The sequence below is a fragment of the Pecten maximus genome, chromosome 9 (genome assembly GCF_902652985.1).
Source record: "Pecten maximus chromosome 9, xPecMax1.1, whole genome shotgun sequence".
NCBI classification, from domain to species: domain Eukaryota; kingdom Metazoa; phylum Mollusca; class Bivalvia; order Pectinida; family Pectinidae; genus Pecten; species Pecten maximus.
The window spans coordinates 3189298-3208006 of NC_047023.1; the positions used below are offsets into that span (position 1 = coordinate 3189298).

General features: G+C 33.9%; 1 long non-coding RNA gene across 1 annotated transcript in view; it reads left to right on the top strand.

Annotated features, from left to right (window-relative positions):
- The window catches only part of LOC117335069, a 63359-nt gene extending 52358 nt beyond the window's left edge, over positions 1–11001 (top strand). Inside the window, exons 2-3 of the long non-coding RNA XR_004534286.1 lie at positions 1701–1784; positions 10913–11001. This is a non-coding gene — a long non-coding RNA (uncharacterized LOC117335069). The remainder of the gene's footprint in view (positions 1–1700; positions 1785–10912) is intronic.
- Positions 11002–18709: the final 7708 nt, after the last annotated feature.

Sequence of the window (18709 nt, forward strand, 5' to 3'; positions counted from 1 at the left end):
TTTCAAATAATCAAAATTAGTTGTTTTATTGTTATATTTCTTGTTTAACATGAGGATACTTCGAAGAGTAAATCAAAAGTCATCACTAGGACATCGCTGTTTTATGTCCATGATGTTGAGTATATATGGCGTTTTAGATTTAAGATGCCATTGGTCATTAAATAAATACGAGTTCTTCAGTTGTTGTTGAAAGTCGACAGTTTTTTTTATGAATTTCATTCAAATTTAAAGCCATTCTTATAAAGTTTTCCTCCAAAATATACTGATCGATTATTAATCGATTTAATGGAAGCTGTATAGTAATGCTCTATTTTAATATTGCTTGAACGGTCACAATTCGATGAATTAATAATTTTATTGTCTCATCGGTGTTAACTGAGGAATAGACAATATAAAGATTAATTGAACAGAATCGTTTTCATTTGGGACTATGATTCTTTATATCTGGTAAGATTATCATTAGAAACAGGCCTAATCAGGCTGAGACAGAGACACGTCATTAGATCGCAATTGACACAAACTCGTCATGCGCTTTTCAAGTCAGTATACATGTACTTACATGTTCCTTTGTCTGGCAAATAAATGATGTTTTTCAATGTTGAGATGGAGTCAGCTCAAAACCCTTGTGTTCGATCCTTATCTTTCCCCAATGTGTGCTTATTATTTCATCTGATTTCGGTAAATCAACATTGTATATTGTACATTTTCTCTTGAAGGGCAATCAAATTGGCAGAGACCTACAGTTTAAGGTCTCTTCATATGTGTTTATATGTGCTACAAAAATGAAATAATAACAGTCCTGGCACTGATCCTTGATGAACTGTATAGATATTGTTTTCAAATAGGAAAGCAATGTCATCAACATTCAAATTCAGACCGGATCTTATAGAATTGCATTCAGTTAATGATTTAATATTTACCATTATATGACACTGCCATGATATGACCTTCTACTCGAGCAAGTTCCTTATATTATAGTCGACTTCTTATGTTGATCCATATATTCCATTTAAAAAAAAGAAAATGTGCTTTATAAGATAATAAATTGATTTAAGTTATTCATATTCTAATTTTCTAAATATAATGATTGACTTATTCTTAGTATGTGTCCGCAAATACAAACCTTCACGAGAGATGTCATTAATAAAGCGGTAATATCCTTATTGTGAATTCTCGTAAACATTCACTTTTCAGTATATCCGCTTTATTTATACTTTCTATGTCAAATGTGAAGGTTGATGAAAAGACTTTACCTAAAGTTTGTATGAGTAAACTAAGGTTTCTGCCCTGAGACTAGTCATATAGCTATATTTTCGTTGTCATCATGTTTCTCCCATCAATCAGAAAATATATATCTAGGTGGTCCGAAAGTCTTAGGTAAATTGTACAGTTTGAGTTTTCTTTTATCAGTTTAGCTGGCTGTTACCTGTGTATTTAAATCATTGTTCCTTTTACTCGAATAGGTAAATCAAAGTGTCTTTTACTGAATATATCAGTTGAGAGAAATAAATCAATCAATCAATAAGAAAAAATCAATAAAAGGAAAAGTAATGTGTATGATATACTTGATGATTAATTTATAGAAGTGATTATTATTTACTTCCTGGAATCCCTTTACCACAAGATAATACCTATATCTGTAGCATGACGATGACGATGTCGGAGGTACTTGTAATTTGTGATGTTTACTTATGTTTCAGTCATATGCTTTGTCCAGAGCAGCTAGAGGGGGTCACATAGAAATTGTTAAGATACTCCTGGATAAGGGAGCCGACGTAAATGAGGTACGTTAACTGAACATTTTAATAGAAGCTGTGTAGTGATGTTCTATGGTAATATTGCTTGAACGGTCACAATTCGATTTCTATGGTAATATTGCTTGAACGGTCACAATTCGATGAATTAATAATTGTATTGTCTCATCGGTGTTAACTGAGGAAGAGACAATATAAAGATTAATTGAACATAATCGTTTTCATTTGGGATTATGATTCTTTATACCTGGTAAGATTATCATTAGAAACAGGCCTAATCAGGCTGAGACAGGGACACGTCTTGTGTTAACTTTGTATAACACTTCTTCACAATCTGTCATTAGATCGCAATAGATACAAACTCGTCATCCGCTTTTCAAGTCAGTATACATGTACTTACATGTTCCTTTGTCTGGCAAACAAATGAAGTTTTTCAATGTTGAGATGAAGTCAGCTCAAAACCACTGTGTTCAATCCTTATCTCTTTAAAATATGTGCTATTATTTCACCTGATTACGATGAATTGACATTGCATATTGTACATTTTCTCTTGAAGGGCAATTATATTGGCAGATACCTACAGCTCAAGGTCTTTTCATATGTATTACAGTCCAAACACTGATCCTTGATGTGCTGTATATATATTGTTTTCAAATAGGAAAGCAATGTCATCAACATTCAAATTCAGACCGGATCTTATAGAATTGCATTCAGTTATGATTTAATATTTACCATTATATGACACTGCCATGATATGACCTTCTACTCGAGCAAGTTCCATATCTTTGCAACGCAACTCTGCATCGTGTAATATTACAGAATAGCAACAATGTACAATTCGTATAAGGTGACTAAATACTTGGAAACTTTCAAACACTGGGTGAAAAATCATGTTTTATGTTAATAAAGTCTGACCCCTGGGGTCACAGTTGTGGGGTGTCAAAAGGGGAACTTTGGTAAATTATTGCTTTAAAACCATACTCTTCTTTAACCCTTGGTTGGATAACATCTAAATTTTGTTTGAATTATTATAAGAGATTGCAATCACAATATTTATAAGTGATGATTATGGGGACAAAAGTGTGAAGCCCCAAAAGCAGAACTTGACAAACATTTTGCTTTACAATCACTCTCCTTCTTAATGCCTGTATTGATTACCACCAAATATAATTTGAAACATTTTAATGGAAAAGCAATCACAATTTATATAAATGAAACAGGTCTGAGCCCTGGGGCGCCCAAAAGGAACACTTAGGCTAAATATTGCTTTAAAATGCTACTCCTCTTCAATGCCCTTTTTGATTACAACAATATTTAGTATGAAGCATCATTGGGGAAGGGAAATAATTTAGTGATATAAATGAGGCTGGTCCGACCCATTGGGACAGAGGGACATGCCCGTAAAATGGGAACTTGGCTGAAATTTTGCTTTAAAATGCTGCTCCGTCTTTAAGCCAAAAACGATAAAAACCAGATTTGATCTGAAACATGACTGTCTGCGTTTAATTGATATATGGTAATTATGCTGGATTCAGGGGTGTGTTCCTGCTGTTAGTGTTTGTCAGATGACCGTTAAGGCCCATGGGCCTCTTGTTATAAAGGAGGTAGAGTATAGAATACTTTCAAAACTATTAACCTCAACTTCTTTTCTAAGTTTTTTTACATTGAAATGACTTGCTAATTTCTAGCAGATGATATATGGTCGGCTTACCTGGACCCAAATAACTGTAAAAAGAACCCGTATGTTCTCCCTTTAACAAGTATGTTCTTCAGGCCTGGTGGTAACAATCAGAGATTATAATAGAGATTGCGGAATAAACAGTAAACCCGTTAATCAGTCATAATTATTTGAGTGTCTATGATTAGTAGTTAATTCCCTTCTGTTGTCATCGTTTTAGAAAATAACCTTTGATCAAGTCCCTATGCACGTTTTGGCCCTTTTTGTGGGAACATACATACTTGTCGGTTACATACTCCCCTATTGTAGAACTCCCAACAAACTCGGGGCGGTTTTGAGTTGTTTTGGTGATAGAAGGAAATCATCGTTCCCTCCCCGCCTTGTCATGTTGCGGATCATGATCTGAGTATAAAGGTCATAGTTTTTACTTTTCCAGGTCTTCACTATTTCCCATTTACGAAAGTTATATTCATAGTATTTGTGTGTCTAGGGTGTTAACGGTATTATTATATGTTTGGGTTTTCCTGTTGATGTTTAATAATATAGACAAAAGCAATAACATATAATGCCTCATTCAATTTTCAAAAGTATGAATTTTGTAATGTGGTCTTTTAAATCTTGGGAGAAGGCAAAATTCTCTGGTGCTGTTTTTATGTCAAATATTTTAGTTTTTTTCTCACAAATCATAGTGATTATCACTGTGTACTAATTTTCCAATATTTCGACTTTCCATTTTGGGTCAATTTTGCTGTCTCGTGACCTAATAATACTACCGTTTTCTAGTTTTTAAGAGTTCATTGGTACTGTCTGTTTGAAGTTGTTGAACAATATCATCAAACATAACTGCCAGAAGGTGGCTGTTCCGTCCATGATATCAATCGTTAAATCAGCTGTTTTTTTCTCTTTAGAGTCTGACTTAGGGTCTGATGAATATGACTCTTCTAAGAAAACAGTTAAAGTTATATCAATGTGTGTCCTGTTACTTTGTTACCTTAATCACACTTGATATAACACGTTTTCAAATATTTACAAAATACAGTGTACACAAACTAATTATATAGTGTCGCCGATGTGTTATGGCTCAATGTAAAAAATACCATGAAACATTATATTTGTAATAACATGTTTTTTATTCTTTTGTTTTATTCTGTATTGTCTAAGTTATTTTTTTTATTAATACCAATTGTAAAACTAAAAGATTTTTGTGACTCGTTTATGTCTCGTATAAAACCGTCTACTTGTAAGGTCGGATAAACACCATATATGGGGAGTAAATAGACAAAAGTATCGGTCAAATGACACGGAAACAAAGGACTCGTATATTAACCATATGCAATACAATTGTAGGCGGCATGATGTTGTCGGATCTTTATTTACTTTGTCGACCCATCTGTTAATGATATAGAGTAGTGCAAGAAATATCGTGTGTAATGTATAAGCATTCATGCTCAGCTTGTACGTCACAAGATAATCGAGAAAGACATTGGCTGTTTCTAGGGAACTATTCTCTCATATATCGGCAGGTTTGAATAGAGTTTGCCAATATAAGATAGCTATGTAGGATCAGCCTATCTTACATAGTTTAAAAACAAATAAGAAAAGAGAAACTTTCTGTAGATATATATATGCCATACTAACAATAAACCGATAGTGTTACACATTTAAACGATTACATATTTTATTGAGCAAAAATATCACTCCGTTACTGTATTGCAGGACAAGGCTTACAAACCTTTTGTAGGGAACAACCAACCAATTGAAAAAAAAAATTGAAACAGCCCCTGTGTATAGAACGTTGAGCCAAGGATAAAATGTCTGGCAGCCCCTGATTGGCCAGTATGTTATGAAGTGAGAAAATAGATATGAAGCCTTATAGGTAACTATCAATAAGAAATGTTGATATAAATTTCGTAAGTTCGATTGTTTTTTTCCCAAAAGTTCACGTAATAATAGTAAACAGGTAAACATTTAAGATTTTTGAGAATTTCTACTGCGAAATTCACCTATTTTCAAAATGGCTACCCTGGAGAAAATTTGAGCTGAAGGACCCAACTTTTTCTTTTGATTAGGTGTTATATCACACCCTAAACTTTTGCTATAAACCATAATCGTCATATTCAATTCAAGAATTTGAATGAAATAATCCAAAACGTTAACACTAAAGTCTATGGGAAAACAATTGGTTGGTTGGTCCCTTGTAACATTATAGTAGACTTAGCCTACCCTCCAGGCCTATCATTTGCCATTAAAAACCTGCAAACACACACACTCAGTAGGTAATGATAGGAAGTTGAATAAAAGCCATATATTTAAAAGTTTAAATAAAATATTAAACACCAAAACCAATCAAATGGTTCTGTTTGCCTCAGCACAGGGACCTAAAATTTTGTTAAATTTAGGCATACTCAGTAACCTGTGTATATGGAATTATTCAGACGTTTTCAGACTGATAAATGTGCGAACATTCGATAAAAATGACACACCTCGATGTTAATATCAGAACATTCTTATTATAATTATAACTGTAATATCCATTACAGCTGTATTTGTCAAGAGTAAAACTAACTGTTGTCCTAGCCTTTCAATATGATCGCCGTTATCTACGGACCTACCTTCCTCATTCCATCAGAAAAAAAAACGGTTAAACAGATATAAACCTATGTCACAGAAAATCACCGGAAATATTGCCATACGAAGTGTAGGCGTGGTAATACAGAAGTTCGCAACATATTAACGATCTTCACCGCACATGTGCTTCTTTCATTTCACCAAGAAAGACATTTATTTTTTTAACAGAACGACAGGTTCTTACCATTGGCCGTCGAGCAAACTTATTCAAATCCAATGTTTTAAATGGAATCACACTTTCTCGGAGATGTATCGAATATTAACCCATCAATCCTAATGAAAAGCATGTCCTTTCCCTACTGTTCAACAATATCCTGGGTCATTCATTGGTGATTACTGATTCTCACGACACGTGAACAATGAAGGTTAAATCATATACTAATGAGGTCTTATTGATGTGGGTTCGTAGATATTTCATGTTTTTAATAATTGCAATAATTTAGTCCATATCCTTATTCTATCGTTTTTCATCCATATTTTCGTATCGTTTTTCTCACCAATTTTCTCATGAACATCATGTTACTGCGTTATCAATGTACTGCATGTAAATTTCTACAAACATTTTCCTTTTCAGAATATCTGCTTCTTAAGATGTTACATTTTATGTCAAATATTACATTTGATCAAATTCTTCTTTTTGAATGAAATGGTCTGCAAAAGCAACTCAAAACATTATTACATTTTCATTTTTGTTATAAATACTGATTTGCATACATCATATCACTTAATATTCTGCGACAGTATTGCACGTCAGTTTGAGTGTTCTGTGAGGTCCCATTATTTCAGCCAATCAGATTTTTCAGGCAAATAGTCGATGATGCAATATGTCTACATTACGCATTACGCATACGCATTATGTGCTCTAGTTTTGATAATAAAAATGTAAAAATAGCAATTATTATGATTCTTTGTTTTGATCGATATGATAATTTTCGAAGCTAGGATAACAATATCAATCTTCGTCATTTTGATAAAAAAAGATTCTATGATTTTACTAATATTATTTAACCGTAGCTTCTAAACAGTAATGTAAATACTGCCAAATGCGTTATTAAACATGTATTACCCAGCAAAGTGATTAACGTTTCAAATGTCACTATGAGTAAAAAATGAGTATTTTTGCCAATATAATTAGCTCGAAACATGTACAAAGTAAAAATTATCTTTCCATCTGATGACAATTTGTCCGGTAAAAAAAGACTTTGAAATTTGTATTACAAACTACGTCGTTATAACAAATTGCGTGGTGACATCATTTTTATGGAATCATATTTTGACAAACAAATGCTTGGAAATATTTGAATTGAAAAATATTGTAAGTGATATTATCGGTTACAAATTTATAAACGATTTCCTTCAATTAGATTACAAAAGTAAATCCCATTTCATATTAAATGTTTGTTATGTTTTCCTCTCAAATATTACAAATTATTTCAGCATTTACCGAAAACTGCCGTAATCCGTTTAGTAACGAATGTAATATTAACTTCTTATGAATATAAATCAAGTGCTTCCAATATGAAAAAAAAAGTTCTTAATTTGAAGTAACCAAAACTCTGGATCAGATTAACCAAATGTATTCAGAATGTATGCATTATACTGTCCTAATGATTGGCTATTATACTATTGTTGTGTCAATCACTATTCGATGAAATAATATATTTTTAGCTCTCCTGTTCGAAGGGCAAGTGAGCTTATGCCGTGGTGCGGTATCCGTCGCCCGTCTTCTCAATAACAAAGAGGCACAGAGACAACAATATTTTGATAATACAACCGTATACTCTTTGAAAATCATTAACTATACGATAGTTGAACAGTGTTGGAATCGTATATCACTAACCTTCTGGGCATGTAAACAATATATGTTTATTCATGAAGTTCGGCGCAAACTAAACTTGGTATTTCGTTATGCACTAAAGTGAACACGGTAGTGCACTAGACTAAATTTCATTGAACAACGAGTGCACCAGCTGTTAGCTCCAGTATACTACGACGTGTACTTTAGTTCACAACTTAAGTTTTAAAGATATCTGCATTAAAACAACATTTGGCTCTGATCTTGAGGATTTCTTGCAATACTTATGATATGGTCAAATATGATATTTGGTAATAGGTCTTGTATATAATTCCTTTCATTATTAAAAAAATAACCAAGCTCTATCTTGAAACTTGAAAATGAATAACACGATAAATGGTCTGATATTGAAAACTAAATTTTATTAACCAATTGTTGCTGAAATATTAACATTTTTATTTGTAATGGGTTTTTTAACATCCCCCTTTTTTGGCCATGTTTATAGAATATCTTCATTACAACTTAAAAAATCATTGCTACAAATTGTCAATTACATTTATTTTAATAGATACTATTTTTCATGATATATCTAAAACCACAGGTAAATCCCAGAAAGACAGAACGAACTGGCATCTGGTGTTGGTAGGCTTGCAATAGCAAACATACTAGTGAACGGTCAGTGTTTTTTGATACATGAGTCAGTGTAAACCAATAACATTTTAATTCAATAGGTCCTACAACAATGCTTATATTGCCGCTCGTCAGAAGAACAGTGCACGGACTCGTCACTCGCACCCATTTGACTCATTAATTTTCCCTTGTAGTATTGTATACAATCATCAATCGAAATAAACAATGTTTAACAGCCGAGGACATATATTTACAGAACATTTTTTTTTCTGTAGTCTTTTTAACAAGAAACCTATCATATTCTATTTTTTTTTTCTTAAACGGCAAAAAGACATCTTCACGATGGTAATAAAGATGTGACATCCATCGTGACATAAAACGACAGGTCTCTATCTTATCATTTACAACTCCTTACTTATATAAATAGTAAGTTCCAATTTTCTACTTGCGTAAAATGTATTATAGTGTTTTTTCCCTATTATCAACATGCATATTGTATATTGTACGCCCCCTTCGGTTTAGGGTCTCTTCATATTGGTTTGGATATTTTACTAAAATTAAATAATGACAGTCTTAGCACTGATCTTTGATTTGCTGTATATATACCATTCTCCGATTAGAAAATAGTATCTACATATTCAGTCACTTGACATGACATTCAGCTTATAATTTCATGTTTGCCACACCGTGATGATACCACGGTACAACCTTACCAGAGTAAGCTGCGTATCTTTGCATCACAACCGTGCATGGTGTTATGTTACAGAACAATATTTATGTTAAATCCGTCTTAGATAAATAAAAAAATCAATAAAGGATTTATTTCATTGGCTAGTTTTTTAAACAACATTTCTAAAACCTGATATAACTATAACTAAATAAATAAATGATTTGACAGCAATGAATATTACATCTATTAATTTGAAAGTACTATAAGTATCTGTTATTTTTCTTCTGAAACAAATGGTACTTTGGTGGCAGTTTAATAACTTTGTATACTTTCTATTGAAAAGTCTTAACCAATTGTTTAGGGAACAACCGACCAATTGAAAAAAATATATTTTCGAAACAGCCCCTGTGTAAAGAAAGTTGAGCCAAGGCTAAAATGTCTGGCAGCCACTTATTGGCCGGTGTGTTATGAAGTGAGAAAAAGATATGTAGCCTGAAAGGAAACTATCTATAAGAAATGTTGATATAAATTTCGTAAGTCCGATTCAGTTTTTCCCCCAAAAATTAACGTTAAAATGATCAACAGGTAAATGTTTAAGTTTTTGAAAATTTTTACTGCGAAATTCACTTATTTTCAAAATTGCTATCCTGGAGAAAATTTGAGCTGAAGGACACAACCTTTCGTTTTGATTAGGTGTTATATCAGACCCTAAACTGTTGTTATCAACCATAATTGTCATATTGAGTTTGAATGAAATACTCCGAAACGTTAACACTAAAGTATATGTGAAAAAATTGGTTGTTTGGTCCCTATAAGTAAACTAAGGTTTCTGCCCTTGGGCAAGTCCTATAGCTATAATGAACGGTGTCATCCTGTTTCTTCCGAAACTGAAAAATATGTATACTGGTGGTCACAAAAACGTAAACAATCAAGGTGGAGTGTTGTTTTAACGGTTAAGCTACATGATACATGAACAGGTAAAGAGAAATAAATAAAAGGAGATAAAAAGCTATATAAATTACGATAAATGAAAACAATTGATTACAGTCGACTTCTTTTATGTTGATCCATATATTCCATTTGAAAAAAGAAAATGTGCTTTATAAGATAATAAATTGATTTAAGTTATTCATATTCTAATTTTCTAAATATAATAATTGACTTATTCTTAGTATGTGTCCGCAAATACAAACCTTCACGAGAGATGTCATTAATAAAGCGGTAATATCCTTATTGTGAATTCTCGTAAACATTCACTTTTCAGTATATCCGCTTTATTTATACTTTCTATGTCAAATGTGAAGGTTGATGAAAAGGCTTTACCTAAAGTTTGTATGAGTAAACTAAGGTTTCTGCCCTGAGACTAGTCATATAGCTATATTTTCGTTGTCATCATGTTTCTCCCATAAATCAGAAAATACATATCTCGGAAAAACTTAGGTAAATTGTATAGTTGAAGTTTTCTTTTATGCGTTAAGCTGGCTGTTACCTGTGTATTTAAATCATTGTTCCTTTTACTCGTACATGTAAATCAAGGTGTCTTTTACTGAATATATCAGTTGACAGAAATAAATCAATCAATCAATAAGAAAAAATCAATAAAAGGAAAGGTAATGTGTATGATATAATTGATGATTAATTGATAGAAGTGATTATTATTTACATATAGGAATCCCTTAACCACAAGATAATACATGTATTTGAAGCATGGCGATGTCGGCGGCACTTATAATTTGTGATGTTTACTTATGTTTCAGTCAGATGCTTTGTCCGAAGCAGCTAGATGGGGTCACACAGAAATTGTTGATATACTCCTGGATAAGGGAGCCGACGTAAATAAGGTTGGTTAACATTTTAATGGAAGCTGTATGATGATGCTCTATTGTAATACTGCTTGAACTGTCACCATTCGATGAATTAATCATTTTATTGTCTCATCAGTGTTTACTGAGGTAGAGACAATCTAAACATTAATTGAACAGAATCGTTTTCATTTGGGATTATGATTCTTTATGCCGTGGCTTATGGCTTATGGCAAATAAAGGCTTGCATGGAAAATGTGATTTTCATTTTCATATATGACAGTGCTATGTGTAATATGTTAACTACAAGGCCGGAAACTCCGTCACCAGCGAAACGGCACCCTATCTAACCCATCAATCGACTAAAAAACACTTTTATTCCAACTGAAACGGTGCACACTATATACGACCGTCATTAGGAAACATTGATATTTAACCTACCGTGTCACTCAATACGAATTGTTACATCAAAAACACAACAATACGTGAATGGATACGCATACACTGTTAAGCTACTCCTGGATAAAGGAGCCGACGTAAATAAGGTTGTTTAACTAAATATTTCAATGGAAGCTCTACGGTGATTCTCTATTGTAATATTTCTTGAACTGTCACGATTCAATGAATTAATCATTTTATTACCTTATCGGTGTAAACTGAGGTAGAGACAGTTTAAAACATTAATTGAAGAAAATCTTTTTCATTTTGGATGATGATTCTTTATGCCTGGTAAGATTATCATTAGAAACAGGCCTAATCAGGCTGAAACAGGGACACGTCTAGTGTCCAATTCGTAAAACAATAACTTGCTCACAGTTTGTTATTGAATTCCTTTTCAAGTCATTGTGTATGTATTTATATGTTTCATTGTGTGGCAAACAAATAACAAGGTTGTGTTTGATCTTTATTTTTACCCAATATATATGCTAATGATTTCATCTGAATACGTTATATTGACATTGAAATAATATAGTGTACGTTCGCTCGTTATTGTACTGAAAGATGACCTATATCCATCTCGTGTTCAGTCCGTCGTCGTCCACCGTGCGCCGTCCGCCGTACGGCAGACTTTTTCTTTCTAAACGTTATTCCTCTTTAATCCTTTGGTGGATTACTTTCAAATTTGGTTTGAAGCATCATTGGGGAGGGCAATCATATTTTATATCAATGAGGCTGGTCTGACCCCTAGGCCCCGATGAGCGGGGCCCCAAATGGTGAATATTTGCTATAAAATCCTACTCCTCCTTTACCCTTGAGTAAATTACAACTAAATTTGGTGTGAAGGCCAGAGGGGTGGGACCCGGTAGGTCAATTTGGTGAATATTTGGTATTAAATTCTACTCTTCCTTTAACCTTGGGTGGATTGCATCCAAATTTTGTGTGAAAAATCATGTTTTATGTAAATAAAGTCTGACCACTCAGGCCACAGTAGTGGGGTTCCAAAAGGGGAACTTTGGTAAATTATTGCTTTAAAACCCTACTCTTCTTTAACCCTTGGTTGGATATCATCTAAATTTTGTTTGAATTATTATAAGGAGATTGCAATCACAATATTTATAAGTGATGCTTATGGGGACAAAAGGGTGAAACCCCAAAAGGAGAATTGACAAACATTTTGCTTTAAAATCACTCTCCTTCTTAATGCCTGTATTGATTACAACCAAATTTAATTTGAAACATTTTAAGGGAACAGCAATCACAATTTATATAAATGAGACAGGTCTTAGCCCTGGGGCGCCCAAAAGGAACACTTAGGTTAAATATTGCTTTAAAACGCTACTCATCTTTAATGCCCCTATGGATTAAAACAATATTTAGCATGAAACATCATTGGGGAAGGGAAATTATTTAGTGATATAAATGAGGCTGGTCCGACCCATTAGGACAGAGGGACATGCCCGTAAAATGGGAACTGGATTGAATTTGTTTTCCTTTAAAATGCTGCTCCGTCAGGGGTGTGTTCCTGCTGTAAGTGTTTGTCAGATGACCGGTAAGGCCCATGGGCCTCTTGTTATTAAGGAGGTAGAGTATTGAATACTTTCAAAACTATTAACCTCAACTTCTTTTCTAAAATTTTGCATTGAAATGACTTGCTAATTTCTAGCAGATGATACATGGTCGGCTCACCTGGACCCAAATAACTGTAAAAGGGACACGTCTGTTCTCCCTTTAACAAGTATGTTCTTCAGGCCTGGTGGTAACAATCAGAGATTATAATAGGGATTGCTGAAAAAAAACAGTGAACTCGTTAATTAGTCATAATTATTTGAGTGTCTATGATTAGTGGTTGGTTCCCTTCTGTTGTCATCGTTTTAGAAAATAACCCTTTATCAAGTCCCCCATGCACGTTTTGGCCCTTTTTGTGGGAAAGGTCATAGTTTTTACTTTTCCATGTATGTTTGGGTTTTCCTGTTGAAGTTTAATAATATAGACAAAAGCAATTACACATAATGCCTCATTCAATTTTCAAAAGTATGGATTTTGCAATGTGGTCTTTTGAATCTAGGGACAAGGAAAAATTCCCTGGTGCTGTTTTTATGTCAAATATTTTAGTTTGTTTCTCACAAATCATAGTGTTTATCACTGTGTACTAATTTCCCAATATTTCGACTTTCCATTTTGGGTCAATGTTGCTGTCTCGTGACCTAATAAAACTACCGTTTCCTAGTTTTTAACATTTCACCGGCACTGTTTGTTTGCAGTTGTTGAACAATATGATCAAATATGATAACATAATTTCCTGAAGGTGGCTGCGCCGTCTATGATATCAATCGTTAAATAAGCAGTTTTTTCTTCTTAGAGTCTGTTTGGTTTGGTTTGGTTTATTTTGTTTCACGTCCTATTAACAGCTAAGGCCATTTAAGGACGGCCTCTCGTGCGTGCGGTATATATGCGTGTGGCGAGTGCGTATGTGTGTTATGGGAGGCTGTGGTATGTTCGTGTTAAGTCTCCTTGTGATAGGCCGGAACTTTTGCCGATTTAAAGTGCTATCTCACTGGAGCATCTGCCGAAGACACCTAGCAGCACACCCCACCCGGTCACATTCTGACTTAGGGTCTGATGGATATGACGGTTCTAATAAAACAGTTGAAATTGTATATATGTGTGTCCTTTGTTTCTTTTTCAAATACCTTTATCACACTTGATATAACACGTTGTACTATCGTGTTTAAGCTGTAATTTCCCCAGTGTAGCACACATGTGAACTCTGCTATGTTTTATGCTAACAAAAAACGCAAAAACCAATATTGTCGAAAATTGAACATTTATTAAATGCCATTAGATAAATCAACAACAATATCAAAAAACTATTTGCATAAAAGATTGGGTAAAAATAATACTTAAAAAACGCCACAAGCATGCTTTAGAACATAATTCATAGGAGGTAAGATGGGGTGGAGGAGGGAAAGTTGAAAATTTTTGTCTCCGCCAGTGAACATGAACAAATAAGTCACGTGATCCTATTGACGGCCGAACTAAAGTACGGCAAGGATAAGACGACAAATCCGGAAACTGAAATTCCGGGACAATAATATAATGAACAAAAAACAGATAGAAATTCATTTATGTTGCACATAAATACAAATGTTGTTTACTCCAACAGGTATGGTTGAATTAATCAAAAGACATGTTTAGCACCCGACTGGTGTATATAGGCTATGTGATAAAACAATAATACACAATGAAGTACATATATACCCACTGGTAGCTCAGTAGGTGCTGTACTACAAAACTTTGTAAAAACATTGTTTAGTTTATATGTACCGAGCTCTCTATGTTATGATGTACATTTAACATATATATTAGTAGGCATATAATGAATTGTTTATACAATGTATAAATATTACTGTTCAAATATACAACTCCAGGTTTTTCTCATACTGCATATTATAAAAATAACCCACAGTTTATCTTTGGTTTGGCACCTGTAAATATCGGGATGCTATTCTGATATATAGATGTAGACCTGATAGTTATGATACACACAACCCACCAGTTTTCAGCTGTTTCAACGACGTAATAAGGGAACCCCTGATATTGTTGTATAATTTATGGTTGCCGATGTCATTCAAATGGACCCCATCGGTGTCGAAAACACATGATTGACTTTCCTTGAACCAGAATCCGTGAAGTCGGAAGAATGTAGCCCCATCAACGTCCTTTAAATAAGCATCTAAACGGCGGTTAAGTTCATCGACACGCATGTTAAACCAGACTGTGTCTACACTATAGCGAATGCGGCGTGATGGTGGTTGCCGATACAGAACTTGATTAATAATCACTTTCTTAACACCACGAGAGAACAAAAGAGTGATCACGTGCTGACAAAGTTCGCGAAAAATGTCCTCCACAGATTTGTTACCGTCACACAAGTCGTTCGACGCCGTTTGGAGTACTACGATCTCCGGGGATTTCTCGTCAATGATAGCTCTCCCCTTGTTATATATGTTAGAAATCCTGCCCCCACTGTAGCCTACGAAGGATACAAGGACTTCCTCGGGGGATAAATTAAAGTTATTATTTATCCGAACATCTCTATGCATCGATACGAAAGTACAAAGTCTATTCACGAAAGAGTGGCCCAAAATAATAGCAGTCAAAACCATAGTCTTTGTGTAGAATGGTGGGACAGCGAGATTTCGAGTCGTACTTACAATATCTGACGTATCATTGGAAGTTCATCTGGCTTTGTTTGCTTGGCCTTGTAGTCCAGGCAACAGTGAGTTTCTTTTCGAGCAAAAACCGTATGGCTAGGTGCGATTTCTAGCACCAAAGTAGAACAAGATAAAGTTGAAAAATTTTGTCTCCGCCAGTGAACTTAAACAAAGAAGTCACGTGATCCTATTGACGGCCGAACTAAAGTACGGCAAGGATAAGACGACAAATCCGGAAATTGAAATTCCGGGACAATAATATAATGAACAAAAAACAGATAGTATAAAATCCTTTATTTTGCACATAAATACAATTATTAAATATTTACAAAATACAGTGTACACAAACCAATTTTATAGTGCCGCCGATGTGTAATGACACAATGTAAAAATTACCATAAAACATTAATTGTAATAAAATGTCTTTTATTCATTTGGTTTCTTCTGTATTGTCGAAGTGGTTTTTTTTATATTAATCCCATTTGAAAAACTAGGAAAGATTTTTTGTGACTCGTTTATGTCTCGTATAAAACCGTCTACTTGTCAGGTCGGATAAACACCATATATGGAAGTAAATAGACAAAAGTGAGAAGCATGACAATTAAACGTATTATATCTTCTCTAACCAATTACACGACTAAGGCATCGACACAATCATGCTATTATTGGTTTTGTACACACTAACACGTGCTTTGTGATGTTCAGAGAGTAACCAATTCAGGACTCGGTTTGAATAGCGAGATAGACATCAATTTGGCATCTCCACTAAGCTTGCTTTTCACTGGCGTGTTTTCGTTTTGCCTTTACAGTAAACTCTACGGTGTGCTTTGTTGAAATAAAATTAACAATGTACATATGTCACCAAGTTATGAATATGAAGCGACTGAACAAAATGCATAACCTTTGTATTTCACGTGATCCATTGTTCATTTACGTATCGTAGCCTGCATATACACGTACGGCAAATCATTCAAAATGTGAAATTCGAAAATGTATTAGCACGTTTTCACATCGCAAATGAATGCAGAATTATGGTGTTACAGTGCACATATTCATACGTGTGTTATTGGATCAATCGGGGAAATGCCTAATGCATCATTTTGAATCACTATGTCGTGTTATTGTCTGTTTACTTCTAACTATAAATTAAGTAAACTCTACCACGTTTGTTCAAATGAGTGCCATTGACCTACATTCAAGGCCACAAGGGTCAAATATCTTAAAATTTTCAATCGAGTTCTCATTAACCAATAGGGCAAGGGACTTGCTATTTGGGTCTATAACATCCTGGCATAAAGGGTGACTATGTTTAATCAAAAGAATGTAAAGTTCCGGCCTATCACAAGAGACCTAACACGATCATACTGCCGCCTCCCAAAACACACATACGCATGCACCACATACAAATGGGCTAAATTTTCTAAACAATAATTTTTCGAGAGACACGGTGATATTAGATTGGGTCAATGGTATGCTTAAATGAAGGACTACAACATAGATTTAAACGAGAAACCTAACCCGCTCTGATGTTTGAATAAAGTAATGAAATCAGTTTAGTATTTGCATGAATGATCTAGATCAGCTTCGATATTTCTTTAGAAACAGGTAAGCGATACAGGCTTGTTAGGTATCTTGTTATTTATGCTCAGTACTACGTTACATTTTTTTGTGTTTACCTACAACTCGTAGCCTAGGCAATCCACAAATAATGAAATTTATTAAAAATTCCATTTCGTACAAAATGAGCGTTAAGCGGAGGAACAAACTTTAAAGTTTAGCAAATTCAAACTGATGATGTTCTTGATCTGGATTAGTAGTCCCCATCCTTTGTGCTTTATCCGTCTCACGCTATCACAGTATATATCAGTTTTTTCTATTATTAATATATCAACAAATGTAGTTTCTACTTTCAACTCGTTTTCTAAGGCAGAATTAACTACACTGTCGCATTATGGGAAAGGAAAGCATTCAACAAAGGTTCTCTACAACAGTTAATGATCCCAATATCAACTCTGACATAATCTGACGCGATCAAAATCTATTTAAAATGTGTCCAAAATAGCGGTGCTGTTAACTAATTATTTTTGATCATGTACTGATGACTAACTTTGTCAGAACTCAGATTTTGTCTCAAAGAAATTCGAATTTTTGTTTCGATTTTCTAACCATACTTTAATTTCGCATTGGCATAAATTGTTAAAAGCTACACACAGAGTTTTATTCATAGATCAGAATATACTCCCTAATTGATCCTGATAATCTTATCGCAGTATATTTTTGACGAAGATTCCATAAAGTGTATGGCATGATTGCATGTTACAAGTAATATATTAAATAATTAATTTATCAGTAAACAATGCAAAGATATATCTTAAATGTATTGTTAATCAACGTGATGAAGAGTTATTCAATAAATATGCATTATTTACTGATGACGTTGCCTTTATATTTCATCACTGTTTCAGTCCTACGCTTTGATTGGAGCAGCATCAGGAGGTCATGAAGATATCGTTGGGTTACTATTAGATAAGGGAGCTGATTGGAATCAGGTGAGTTTTACGATATAACCCGGGTCTATCCGTATGATTCACGTTCCTATGGAGTCAGAGTGATTCAATGGCTTATCAGTGTATTTGTTTTTATTGTGGCATCGAAAATATTTCTTAGTCATAGTATAACGTGTAGGTCAGTTGAAGCACTAATAGAATGAAATGTTAATTGTTTCGGATTACTTAATATAACTAAACTCCATATTTTGTATACAAATTGGAAATAAGAAGCTAGAAGATAGAAGCAGTATGCTCTCTTTCCGATTTGTTATCTCGATTTATAAACATAGTCGTACTAACATGTATTTATTATATAAATTTTTGTTTGCCATGTCTTATAGGTTAAAATATTGAATTATGGTCCAATAGAGTTTTGATACTTATGGTGTTTTTTTTTACATAATTTATTGGAAACCAATGTGACAGTGATTGCTTCCTTCACCAGAATAACTAATCAAATAATAAAAATCCACTAGGAGATCTTTAAAGGTGTCCTATGTAATACAATCGTGTCATATTCCATGCAAAATTTACAAACGAACAAATTA